The 13,156-nt window shown below is 50.6% G+C and overlaps 1 protein-coding gene across 2 annotated transcripts in view; it reads right to left on the bottom strand.

Moving 5' to 3' along the window:
- The window catches only part of LOC122932112 (gastrula zinc finger protein XlCGF57.1-like), a 43,200-nt gene that overhangs the window by 16,500 nt on the left and 13,544 nt on the right, over window positions 1-13,156 (bottom strand). Inside the window, exons 1-2 of one of the 2 annotated variants that reach the window (XM_044286342.1) lie at window positions 5,004-5,023; window positions 3,952-4,015 (exon numbers count right to left, since the gene is read on the bottom strand). The exons of the other annotated variant lie outside the window; for it this stretch is intronic. The gene's annotated coding sequence lies outside the window, so the exon portion shown is untranslated. Of the gene's footprint in view, window positions 1-3,951; window positions 4,016-5,003; window positions 5,024-13,156 lie in introns of those variants that run through there. 2 annotated transcript variants of the gene reach the window in all.

Below are 13,156 nucleotides of genomic sequence, written 5' to 3'. Positions count from 1 at the left end.
ACTGCAGGAGGGGGGCAGAGCACAGAGATAACTGCAGGGGGGGAGCAGAGCACAGAGATAACTGCAGGAGGGGAGCAGAGCACAGAGATAACAGCAGAAGGGGAGCAGAGCACAGTGATAACAGCAGGAGGGGAGCAGAGCACAGAGATAACTGCAGGAGGGGAGCAGAGCACAGAGATAACAGCAGGCGGGGAGCAGAGCACAGAGATAACTGCAGAGGGGAGCAGAGCACAGAGATAACTGCAGGAGGGGAGCAGAGCACAGAGATAACTGCAGGAGGGGGGCAGAGCACAGAGATAACTGCAGGGGGGGAGCAGAGCACAGAGATAACTGCAGGAGGGGAGCAGAGCACAGAGATAACTGCAGGGGGGAGCAGAGCACAGAGATAACAGCAGAAGGGGAGCAGAGCACAGTGATAACAGCAGGAGGGGAGCAGAGCACAGAGATAACTGCAGGAGGGGAGCAGAGCACAGAGATAACAGCAGGCGGGGAGCAGAGCACAGAGATAACTGCAGAGGGGAGCAGAGCACAGAGATAACTGCAGGAGGGAGCAGAGCACAGAGATAACTGCAGGAGGGGAGCAGAGCACAGAGATAACAGCAGGAGGGGAGCAGAGCACAGAGATAACTGCAGGAGGGGAGCAGAGCACAGAGATAACAGCAGGCGGGGAGCAGAGCACAGAGATAACTGCAGAGGGAAGCAGAGCACAGAGATAACTGCAGGAGGGGAGCAGAGCACAGAGATAACTGCAGGAGGGGAGCAGAGCACAGAGATAACCGCAGGAGGGGCCCCTGTGAGCTGCAGACAGGCCAGTGACCCAGGCCGCGCCATTCCCCACATTGCCATAACAACCTCACATGCTCTTAGGGCCATGGGCATCACCCAGAGACGAGCAGCGTTTTTTATCGTACAACTGGAGTAAGGGACCGTGATGAATGAGATTGGCCTAGGTGCCCATAGCAACCAATCAGATTCCACCTTTTTTCATCTCCTTTGGAAAATGAAAGGTGCAATCTGATTGGCTGCTGTGGGCACCTAGGCCAGTTCTACTTTACACCAGTTTGATAAATGCCCGGTGTCCATGTTTTGCGTTGACACCACCGGTCCTGTCTTGTAGGAGGACGGATCCTCCACGTTGGTGCTGCTGTGGATCTCATCCGAAAAAAGAGTGACAAGAAGGAGGGCCCCGTCTGCCTCCTGTAGGTGCCCGGTGGCCACCATTACCACAGGTGCCTGGGTGCTGCAACCATAAGAAAGGTCACCTGCCTTCAGATTTCTGCCAAGTTTCCATAAGAAAACCTGAGATTTTACAATTTCTTCAAGAACATATGTCCCACCGTCCCGGGTGGTGGTCTGCATGTCCTTCTATGTCCACGTCCTACCATATATCGGTAGTAGGAGGAATGCTCTGCTAATGGCTGATAACAAGTATTAGCAAAAGCGAAGGACGACACCGTCATGTGATCGGCACAGAGGGGGCGGAGCTTAGCAGTGGAGAGAAGAGGTGATGAAGGACCTGTGATGACATCACCATCATGTGATTAATGCAGGAGGGGGCAAAGCTCAGCAGTGGACAGGAGACACAGTGGTAAAGGACCTGTGATGACATCACCATCATGCAGGGGCGGACACAGGCAGCAAAGAATGTACCTGGGCCCCCAAACCACACATACAAATATAAACATATATGTGTAAATAAAAAACATCTTGTAAATATATATATATATATATATATATATATATATATATATATATATATATATATTCTTTTCATACTAGGCCACGCCTCTAACTCTACCCAAAGCATAACTATACACACCCAGTCCCCTTAATGCCCCCACATAGTAATTATTCCCCCTTTGTGCCAGTACATAGTAGTTATGTCCAGATATGTGCCCCCCTCACAGTAGTAATGGTCAGATATGTGCCCCCTCACAGTAGGCTAATGGTCAGACTATGTTGCCCCCTCACAGTAGTACTGGTCAGATATGTGCCCCCTCACAGTAGTGTAATGGTCAGATATGTGCCCCCTCACAGTAGTAATGGTCAGATATGTGCCCCCTCACAGTAGTAATGGTCAGATATGTGCCCCATCACAGTAGTAATGGTCAGATATGTGCCCACTCACAGTAGTAATGGTCAGATATGTGCCCCTCACAGTAGTAATGGTCAGATATGTGCCCCTCACAGTAGTAATGGTCAGATATGTGCCCCTCACCGTAGTAATGGTCAGATATGTGCCCCCTCACAGTAGTAATGGTCAGATATGTGCCCTCTCACAGTAGTAATGGTCAGATATGTGCCCCCTCACAGTAGTAATGGTCAGATATGTGCCCCTCACAGTAGTAATGGTCAGATATGTGCCCTCACCAGTAGTATGGTCCAGATATGTGCCCTCACAGTAGTAATGGTCAGATATGTGCCCCCTCACAGTAGTAATGGTCAGATATGTGCCCCCCTCACAGTAGTAATGGTCAGATATGTGCCCCTCACAGTAGTAATGGTCAGATATGTGCCCCCCTCACAGTAGTAATGCGTCAGATATGTGCCCCCCTCACAGTAGTAATGGTCAGATATGTTGCCCCCTCACAGTAGTAATCGGTCAGATATGTGCCCCCTCACAGTAGTATGGTCAGATATGTGCCCCCTCACAGTAGTAATGGTCAGATATGTGCCCTTTCACAGTAGTAATGGTCAGATATGTGCCCCCTTTCACAGTAGTACTGGTCAGATATGTGCCCCCTCACAGTAGTAATGGTCAGATATGTGCCCTTTCACAGTAGTAATGGTCAGATATGTGCCCTTTCACAGTAGTAATGGTCAGATATGTGCCCTTTCACAGTAGTAATGGTCAGATATGTGCCCTTTCACAGTAGTAATGGTCAGATATGTGCCCCTTTCACAGTAGTAATGGTCAGAATATGTGCCCTTTCACAGTAGTAATGGTCAGATATGTGCCCTTTCACAGTAGTAATGGTCAGATATGTGCACTTTCACAGTAGTAATGGTCAGATATGTGCACTTTCACAGTTAGTAATGGTAAGATATGTGCCCTTTCACAGTAGTAATGGTCAGATATGTGCCCCTTTCACAGTAGTCATGTCAGATATGTGCCCTTTCACAGTAGTAATGGTCAGATATGTGCCCTTTCACAGTAGTAATGGTCAGATATGTGCCCCCTCACAGTAGTAATGATCAGATATGTGCCCCCTCACAGTAGTCATGGTCAGATATGTGCCCCCTCACAGTAGTAATGTCAGATATGTGCCCTTTCACAGTAGTAATGGTCAGATATGTGCCCCCTCACAGTAGTAATGGTCAGATATGTGCCCCTTTCACAGTAGTAATGGTCAGATATGTGCCCCTTTCCACAGTAGTAATGGTCAGATATGTGCCCCCTCCCAGTAGTAATGGTCAGATATGTGCCCCCTCACAGTAGTAATGGTCAGCTATGTGCCCCCTCACAGTAGTAATGGTCAGATATGTGCCCCCTCACAGTAGTAATGGTCAGATATGTGCCCCCTCACAGTAGTAATGGTCAGATATGTGCCCCCTCACAGTAGCAATGGTCAGATATGTGCCCCCTCACAGTAGAAATGGTCAGATATGTGCCCCCTCACAGGAAGTTATACACTCCCCTAGTTCCTCGTGATGACAGTTCAGCCGCTGGCGCTCCGCAGCAGTAGCAGGATGTAGTGTCACACATAGGAGGAGGAGCACAGCAGATTCCCGGCCGCTCTTCCTCATACACAGACGGGCAGTGTGATGGGTGACACTACATCCTGCTACTGCTGTGGAGCCAGGGCCATGTTCAGATTTGATACTGCCCGAGGCACTTTAGTGCCAGCTTTCTCCCCCCCAATGAAGTCCATAGCTGATGGTAAACTGCTCCCTAGGCCTTCAGCTATCCCTCAGGACTCCCTCAGACACTTGGACAATTAAAGCACTGACCTGTTCTGCGTGCGCTCAGCAGCTGAAGGCGTCTGTGTGGGTCCCATGTTCTTATCTGCCCGCACTGCTGAGAAAAGTGATGTTCTATTATATACAAACGGGGGCGGTACCATTACACCTAGAGGCTCCGCCCTCTCTGTAACTGCCACGCCCTCTGCACTTTAACATGGCCCGGTGGGATGACATTTACACTGCCAGGCCCTGTCAGAGTAGAGACAGCAGAGCCTCTAGGTGTAATGGTAACGCCCCCATTGCTCCTAGAGGATCATTTGCATATATTCAAATATTCATTTTTTTACAGTATCCCCAGTGGTAATAAGGCTCCCTACAGTGCCCTCAGTACTAGTAAGGCCTCCCTATAGGGCACTTCTATAGAGCCCTCAGTAGTAGTAATGCCCCCCACCACTGCCCACAGTATTTATAATGTTCCCTGCAGCGCCCCCTGTAATTATAATACCTCCTGCCGTACCCCCCGGAGTTACAATCATCTCTGTAGTGCCACCATAAATTATAATGCCCGTCCTCTCCCTCCAGTCTTCTATAGCATGCAGTCCCATGTAAATAACCCCAGTCGTCTCCCACCAGTCTTCTATATGATACAGTCCCATGTAAATAACCTATCTTCTTTACAGTCTTCTATACCATGCAGTCCCATGTAAATAACTTCACCCCTCTCCCTTCAGTCTTCTATACCATGCAGTCCCATGTAAATAACACCAGTCCTCTCCCTCCAGTCCCATGTAAATAACTTATTTTCCTTACAGTTCTCTATAATATAGTCCTATAACTTAAATCCCCTCCTTTACCCCCCTCCAACACATAGTCCCATATAAATAACATCTCCCTCCAATCTTCTATAACATACAGTCCTATGTAACTGACACCCCTCCCATCCCTTCAGCCCCTCTAACATACAGTCCTATGTAACTGACACCCCTCCCTTCAGCCCCTCTAACATACAGTCCCAATTAAATAACATATTTCCCTCCCACTAAGCAGAGAGTAGGTATAATGGGGAGAACCACATCTCCCAGCATTTCTCTGGCACTCACATTCATTCCATGGCATCTCAGGTCTCCACTACTGAGCGCTGCCTCTTTCTGCACCGGTCACATGACGGTGACCTCATCACAGGTCCTGCCTCCACTGCTCAAAAAATCACATGACTATGATGTCATCAAAGGTCCTTCAGCTATGGAGTCAGGGGGAACACTACTGTGTGAGGGCAGTAAGGGGGAACACTACTGTGTGAGGGCAGTAAGGGGGAACACTGCTGTGTGAGGGCAGTAAGGGGGAGCACTACTGTGTGAGGGCAGTAAGGGAGAACACTACTGTGTGAGGGCAGTAAGGGGGAACACTACTGTGTGAGGGCAGTAAGGGAGAACACTACTGTGTGAGGGCAGTAAGGGGGAGCACTGCTGTGTGAGGGCAGTAAGGGAGAACACTACTGTGTGAGGGCAGTAAGGGGGAGCACTGCTGTGTGAGGGCAGTAAGGGGGAACACTACTGTGTGAGGGCAGTAAGGGGGAACACTACTGTGTGAGGGCAGTAAGGGGGAGCACTGCTGTGTGAGGGCAGTAAGGGGGACACTACTGTGTGAGGGCAGTAAGGGGGAACACTACTGTGTGAGGGCAGTAAGGGGGAACACTACCGTGTCAGGGCAGTAAGGGGGAACACTACAGTGTGAGGGCAGTAAGGGGGAACACTGCTGTGTGAGGGCAGTAAGGGGGAACACTACTGTGTGAGGGCAGTAAGGGGGAGCACTGCTGTGTGAGGGCAGTAAGGGGGAGCACTACTGTGTGAGGGAAGTAAGGGGGAACACTACTCTGTCAGGGCAGTAAGGGGGAACACTGCTGTGTGAGGGCAGTAAGGGGGACCACTACTGTGTGAGGGCAGTAAGGGGGAACACTGCTGTGTGAGGGCAGTAAGGGGGAGCACTACTGTGTGAGGGCAGTAAGGGGGAACACTACTGTGTGAGGGCAGTAAGGGGGAACACTGCTGTGTGAGGGGAGTAAGGGGGACACTACTGTGTGAGGGCAGTAAGGGGGAACACTACTGTGTGAGGGCAGTAAGGGGGAACACTACTGTGTGAGGGCAGTAAGGGGGACACTACTGTGTGAGGGCAGTAAGGGGGACACTACTGTGTGAGGGCAGTAAGGGGGACACTGCTGTGTGAGGCAGTAAGGGGGAGCACTGCTGTGTGAGGGCAGTAAGGGGGACACTGCTGTGTGAGGGCAGTAAGGGGGAGCACTGCTGTGTGAGGGCAGTAAGGGAGAACACTACTGGGTGAGGGCAGTAAGGGGGAACACTACTGTGTGAGGGCAGTAAGGGGGACACTGCTGTGTGAGGGCAGTAAGGGGGAGCACTGCTGTGTGAGGGCAGTAAGGGAGAACACTACTGGGTGAGGGCAGTAAGGGGGAACACTACTGTGTGAGGGCAGTAAGGGAGAACACTACTGTGTGAGGGCAGTAAGGGGGAGCACTGCTGTGTGAGGGAAGTAAGGGGGAGCACTACTGTGTGAGGGCAGTAAGGGGGAACACTACTGTGTGAGGGCAGTAAGGGGGAACACTACTGTGTGAGGGCAGTAAGGGGGAGCACTACTGTGTGAGGGCAATAAGGGGGAACACTACTGTGTGAGGGCAGTAAGGGGGAGCACTGCTGTGTGAGGGCAGTAAGGGGGAGCACTACTGTGTGAGGGCAGTAAGGGGGAGCACTACTGTGTGAGGGCAGTAAGGGGGAGCACTGCTGTGTGAGGGCAGTAAGGGGGAACACTGCTGTGTGAGGGCAGTAAGGGGGAGCACTGCTGTGTGAGGGCAGTAAGGGGGAGCACTACTGTGTGAGGGCAGTAAGGGGGAACACTACTGTGTGAGGGCAGTAAGGGGGAACACTACTGTGTGAGGGCAGTAAGGGGGAACACTACTGTGTGAGGGCAGTAAGGGGGAACACTACTGGGTGAGGGCAGTAAGGGGGAACACTACTGTGTGAGGGCAGTAAGGGGGAACACTACTGTGTGAGGGCAGTAAGGGGGAACACTGCTGTGTGAGGGCAGTAAGGGGGAGCACTGCTGTGTGAGGGCAGTAAGGGGGAGCACTACTGTGTGAGGGCAGTAAGGGGAACACTACTGGGTGAGGGAAGTAAGGGGGAACACTACTGTGTGAGGGCAGTAAGGGGGAACACTACTGTGTGAGGGCAGTAAGGGGGAACACTGCTGTGTGAGGGCAGTAAGGGGGAGCACTGCTGTGTGAGGGCAGTAAGGGGGAGCACTACTGTGTGAGGGCAGTAAGGGGGGACACTACTGTGTGAGGGCAGTAAGGGGGAACACTACTGTGTGAGGGCAGTAAGGGGGAGCACTGCTGTGTGAGGGCAGTAAGGGGGAACACTACTGTGTGAGGGCAGTAAGGGGGAACACTACTGTGTGAGGGCAGTAAGGGGGAACACTACTGTGTGAGGGCAGTAAGGGGGAACACTACTGTGTGAGGGCAGTAAGGGGGAACACTACTGTGTGAGGGCAGTAAGGGAGAACACTACTGTGTGAGGGCAGTAAGGGGGAGCACTACTGTGAGGGCAGTAAGGGGGAGCACTACTGTGTGAGGGCAGTAAGGGGGAACACTGCTGTGTGAGGGCAGTAAGGGGGAACACTACTGTGTGGGGGCAGTAAGGGGGAGCACTACTGTGTGGAGCATTAAGGGGGAGCACTACTGTGTGGAGCATTAAGGGGGGACACTGCTGTGCAGGGGTATTAATGTGGAGCACTACTGTGTAGGGGCATTAAGGGGGAGCACTAATGTTTGGGAGCACTAATTAGGCATAACTATTGAGTGGGTGGGGTTATTTTTGGCAGGTGTGGGCCGTTTTCATTAGCGGCGAGAGGGAGGTTGTGAGGAAGTTGCCCGGAAGGGGGCAATATTCAAAAATTTCCTGTGGGGCTCAGCCTTCTGTAGTTGCACCCCTGGGGAGAGGATCCGATTCATGTGCAGATAGAGGCGGGAGTCGCTGACGGCAATGAACTGGATTGTGTAAACTTGCAGCAGGGGGCAGCGCGGAGAGCTAAGCCTGTCACACCGTACTCCCCCGCGGCGCGGAGAGCTAAGCCTGTCACACCGTACTCCCCCGCGGCGCGGGGGGCTAAGCCTGTCACACCGTACTCCCCCGCGGCGCGGAAAGCTAAGTCTGTCACACCGTACTCCCCCGCGGCGTGGAGAGCTAAGCCTGTCACACCGTACTCCCCCGCAGCGCGGAGAGCTAAGCCTGTCACACCGTACTCCCCCGCGGCGCGGAGAGCTAAGCCTGTCACACCGTACTCCCCCGCGGCGCGGAGAGCTAAGCCTGTCACACCGTACTCCCCCGCGGCGCGGAGAGCTAAGCCTGTCACACCGTACTCCCCCGCGGCGCGGAGAGCTAAGCCTGTCACACCGTACTCCTCCGCGGCGCGGAGAGCTAAGCCTGTCACACCGTACTCCCCCGCGGCGCGGAGAGCTAAGCCTGTCACACCGTACTCCCCCGCGGCGCGGAGAGCTAAGCCTGTCACACCGTACTCCCCCGCGGCGCGGAGAGCTAAGCCTGTCACACCGTACTCCCCCGCGGCGCGGAGAGCTAAGCCTGTCACACCGTACTCCCCCGCGGCGCGGAGAGCTAAGCCTGTCACACCGTACTCCCCCGCGGCGCGGAGTGCTAAGCCTGTCACACCGTACTCCCCCGCGGCGCGGAGAGCTAAATCTGTCACACCGTACTCCCCTGCGGCGCGGAGAGCTAAGCCTGTCACACCGTACTCCCCCGTGGCACGGTGACCACTTATGATGTCTCAGGAGACACTTGTTAGTGATGTCAGAAAAGCATCCAATCACAGGTAAGTGATGCTCCAAGCACCAGGGGTAGGCACTAGGAGTAGCCGCTCAGTGAAGCTGCGGGAGCCATGCCTCTGAAGCCGGTGGGTACGATTATACAAATATAAGGAAGAGAAAGGAATCATCTTCTAAAAAATTCTTGGCTTTATTACAGAACATCAAAATCCATAAAATACAGACGAGGTCCTACGTGTTCCACATTGCTGAACACAGCAGCTCCATGAACAAGAACCAAGCTAGTGCCTCAGGCGTTTCCTAACACTTTTTGGACATGTGTGATGGCCAACGTAATTATTTCACCTTCTTTCACATTGAAAGAGTTAACAACCCCATTAGTGGTGGGAATAGACAACAGTTGTGGCTAACCTGGGAGGCGTTTTGGAGACGTAGGCTTGATACAGATGACCATTGTTGTTGAAAAGACATCGGCGGTGTTTATTGTTTTCCACCGATAATTGGAAAGTTGGAGTTTGTTCGTGAAAAAAAGATCTTTCTTTGAAAGAATATCTTCCATCCATCGCCCAATTTCATCGAACTTATAGAACAACCGTAACAACCAGCATGGACTGAAGTGTGTATGAAATGAACGTTCTCCAGATGATTGCTTGTTCAACCTTCAACCAACTTCTGTCTAATGTATATGCCCAGCTTAAGACTTCAGGAGAAACTATTTGTACATTAGATGAGTATCTGATTGTGGTAGAGACCAGGCAACATGTGGCAGTAACAGTTCCTCCAGGACCTCGGATGGAGGAAAGCAATTCTTGATCCAACTACTATACGGTTTCTCAAAAAGATTGTGATTTCCAGAAAGGATTTGCAATCTCAGGATTGTCCTGAGATAGTCTGTCCTCCATCTTTTCCAGGTTTACGACATCATGGTCAGATCTATCATACCAACCTTGGGCCTGATGATGTGAGTGATAGACACAGTTCCCTGGGTGAAAGCTCATTTAAAGATTTTTCATAACTACAACCTGACATCCTGGAGCAGGTCCTCTGCGATATTGGACAGGGAGAAAATTCTTCAATAGGAATCCAGAGGTGGTTGCAGGTGGTGGCTTGTCAGGGCCAACTTATCAAAAGGAAGTCCTTTGTGTTCCTTCATCCTCCCATTCTAACAATGTCACGAGGGTGTCAAGAACCACGCCTGACTCAGTTATACCCGGGGTCAGGAAGTCGCAGCGGTTGGCTGCGCGCTCTATGTAGTAAGATAGGGCTGTTTCCTTATGGTAGCTTTCTGGGTTTGCTTTGCAACCCTTTTGGCTCACTCAGGGATCCGTAGCTCTTTCTCCTCAGCTGTTCCTTGTCCAGCACTCCCAACCTCCTTATATTCCCCTCTCTCACTTCTCTGGTTGCCAGATATAGAGCTTCCTGCCTGGACTTCTATACTGATCCACTGGAGCTGTGTTGCTGCGTTCTCTGGTTGTTGGTCCAGAACGTTTCCCTCCGGATCCCTGTTGGGCCTTTGTGGTCTGCTGTGGTCGCCCACCTGGGTGTATGTGTTTGTCTGTATTGTCTGTCCTCTCTTTGGTGTTTTCCTCTTAGTGTCAGTGGTGCGGACTAGCGATCACTATCTAGGGCTCATCTTAGGGAAAGCCAGGGTTTAGGCACGTGATCGGCGTACGGGTGAGGAACCCATCTAGGGATGTCAGGGCAGTCAGGTGCCAGCCTCAAGGTGAGATAGGGGTCACCACCTTTCCCTCTCCCTTGGGCAGGGCCTTCCCTTTTCCCGACGCCGGTCATTACAAACAATGACTGCTGTTCCAGAACGTCCTGCTGGATGCATAGTGCGAGTGTGAAACTAGCCTTACATCACCAAGCACAATGGCCAGCTTTGGAAGAAGTGGTGTAAAGCATGCCATCCCTGGACTCTGGAGCAGTGGACATGTCTTCTGTGGAATGACAAATCATGCTTCTCTTTCTGCCAATCTAATGGATTCTGGATAATGACAGAACGTTACTTTCCTGACTCCATTGGGCCAGCTGTATAGTTTGGTGGAGAAGGGATAATGCTGTTTTTTTTTTTTTTGGTTTTTAAGAGGTCGACCTCAACTCTTCCAGTGAAGGGAAATCTTAATGCATAACAAGGCCAAGACATTTTTGGACAAGTGTATGCTTTCAACTTTGTGGCAACAGGTCGGGGAACACTCTTTTCTGTTCCTCTGTGACTGTGCCCCAGCGCACACAGCAAGCTCCATAAAGGCATGGCTAGGTGAGTTAGATGCGGAAGAACTTGACCAGCCGCACACAGTCCTGACCTCAACACCTTTGGGCTGAACTAGAATGAAGACTGCAAGCCAGACCTTCTCAGTGTCCAACATTGTCTGACCTCACAAATGCTCTTCTGGATGAATGGGCAAAACCTTTCCACAGACAGTCTCTGAAATCTTGTAAAAAGCCTTCCCTGAAGAGCCAAGGGGAAGGAGCAACTCCATATTAATGCCTATGGGTTTAGAATGGGATGTCCTCAAAGCTCCTGGAGGTGGAATGTGTGTATTCCCTAGTGAGCAATAAGGTAAACCATTTTCTTTTTTAGCGTTTCTTTGTGCCATTTTTGTAACTTTTAGTGCTTATTCAATTCACGCAGTAAATGTTCCTTAAGTTATTGTCAGCCAAAACCAAGTGCGGGTCTAAGCACTGAACAGGTGGAGATCTTTCCATTATACCTGATCTCTGTGTATCTCCACTCCCGGTTTGGGCTCACAATCACTGATGGAAATCCCTAATGTGTGAATACGGCCTAACTTTGAAGTGAATGAGTCTAGGCTTCAGCTGCAGATTTAGGGCAGCTCGGCAGGTCACATAATGGATCAGTCATCTGCTAAATCATATATTCTGAGAGGGTTCAGCAAAGATGGAGAACCTCAAACTTTTTTTTTAGTAGCCATTTTGTAACTGGCAGAATAAATAAAGCCCTGTAGTAGAGAATATAAAGAATGAGAATTTCATAATGGACAGAAAAACAGCATTTTGGTGACAGCACAGTAAAGAGCAGCTGTCACCTCTTCTGACCTCTCTGTTTTTGTAACTACATTTCCCATGTATCATCACTATTGATATATAAAACCCGATGCCATCTGAAGATAGCTGGACGATCATTATAGAGAAGAAAATGCAACATTGTGAGCCTCTCCGACCAAAACAGAAGGAACCTGCATCAGGGATACAGACACTCTTTTCTGTGTATCGGATAGGACGGATTTCACAAACCATCTTAGGAGACAAAATTCTGAAGAATGAATAGTGATCAGTCCACGAGGTAAGGCCACAGTAGTAGTGTTCCGGCTCCTGGGGTTTGTATGTTTCATGATCGCAGCTCCATGTTACACTGAGCACTTACTTCCAGGGATAATTACTCCCAGGCTCTCAAGTCTTCAAATATTTTGAGGAATCTAAAGGGTCCATGATCAGAGGTGGAAAATGATCTCCTACTAGAGCTCATGCACACAACCATGATCGGTGCAGGAAACATGGTTTCGTCGGCCACATATCCTGTGCCGACCGAGGCTCTCCTGACCCAAACTGACTGTTTCATACTGGTAATCTATGACAGTCTGATTGCGGGGCTATTTCTGTGTACTCACATCATAAGAGTACAGTGCAATAGCCCCGCGTGATCGGTTACAAACTCTCAGATATCACTAGGATGCAGTCAGTTTGGATCGGGGAGGCGCGGTTGGCACAAGGAGATGAGGGCGACACACGGGCCAATCATGGTCGTGTACATGAGCACTAAGACCGCGCCCTTAGTTCTGTACTTGTAATAATGGTGATTGTCTGGTGTTATAGTAAAGTGAACGGGACTGAGCTAGAACACCAGCCATTACCAAAACTACAGAGCAATACCTGGGGACACTGAACAGCAGGGGTATCGAGAGTCACCTGCCCCCTTACCCACTAATCTGATATTAATGGCCTATCCTTAAAGGAAGTAATTCATTTTGTAGTCATGAGGAACGCTTTAATTTAAGCAAAATGAGAAATGATTAAAGGGGTTGACCAGTTTGTGAAAATATTTCACAGCTGCTTTTATTCTGTTATGCTGGCAGCCCATGTCCGCCTTTGTCCTACTATTTTGGGTGGACGTAGGTGCCACTCTACTCATCTGGTGTCTCTTCATTTAACCTCAACTATTTTTGCAGAAAAGGTTAACATTCTCCTTGGCTTGAAGGTTCCTAGCTTGCTAGCTAAGGTGTTAGTTCCTGTTGTCTGCCTGTACCGACCTCTACCTGTTTACGACCCTCTACTGCCAGCCCTGACCTCGGACCTGTTTCACGGATCTGCATGTACTTTGCCTGCCCTTGTCCTATAACTGACTACATGTTTTGTCTGACCCCTCGGTGCTCTGTACTGGTGTCT

This window comes from Bufo gargarizans, chromosome 3 (genome assembly GCF_014858855.1).
Source record: "Bufo gargarizans isolate SCDJY-AF-19 chromosome 3, ASM1485885v1, whole genome shotgun sequence".
Classification (NCBI taxonomy): Eukaryota; Metazoa; Chordata; class Amphibia; order Anura; family Bufonidae; genus Bufo; species Bufo gargarizans.
Note: the sequence above shows the minus strand (reverse complement) of the source record. Positions and strands in the feature narration are given on the sequence as shown.